Raw genomic sequence first — 334 nt, 5'->3', positions numbered from 1 at the left:
GTACTCATTTGGGCAGCACATATACTAAAGTTAGAATGATACAGAGAGGATGAGCATGGCCTCTGTGCAAAAATAACCAAGAAAAATCTATAAAAGAAAATGAAGGGATGGCATTGTCTACTACATATGAAAAATAGAATTATAATAATAAAATTATTATATTAGTGGGATAGGAATTGATAAGTAGATCAGTGGGATAGGAGTCTAAAAAATAAATGAAAGCATATGCAAATTTTTTTAAAGATTTTATTTTTTATTTGATACAGAGTGAGAGATCACAAGTAGGCAGAGCAGCAGGCAGAGAGAGAAAAAGGAGGAAGCAGGTTCCCCGCTG

The 334-nt window shown here is 33.5% G+C and overlaps 1 non-coding gene across 1 annotated transcript; it reads left to right on the top strand.

Annotated features, from left to right (window-relative positions):
* On the top strand, window positions 1-109 carry LOC123387109. Its single transcript, XR_006601467.1, has one exon. It is a non-coding gene; the product is annotated as a U6 spliceosomal RNA (small nuclear RNA).
* Window positions 110-334: the final 225 nt, after the last annotated feature.

Source organism: Mustela putorius, unplaced genomic scaffold, assembly GCF_011764305.1.
Source record: "Mustela putorius furo isolate JIRA1106 unplaced genomic scaffold, ASM1176430v1.1 tig00003845_pilon_pilon_pilon, whole genome shotgun sequence".
Classification (NCBI taxonomy): domain Eukaryota; kingdom Metazoa; phylum Chordata; class Mammalia; order Carnivora; family Mustelidae; genus Mustela; species Mustela putorius.
This window is presented reverse-complemented; position numbering and strand designations above follow the sequence as displayed.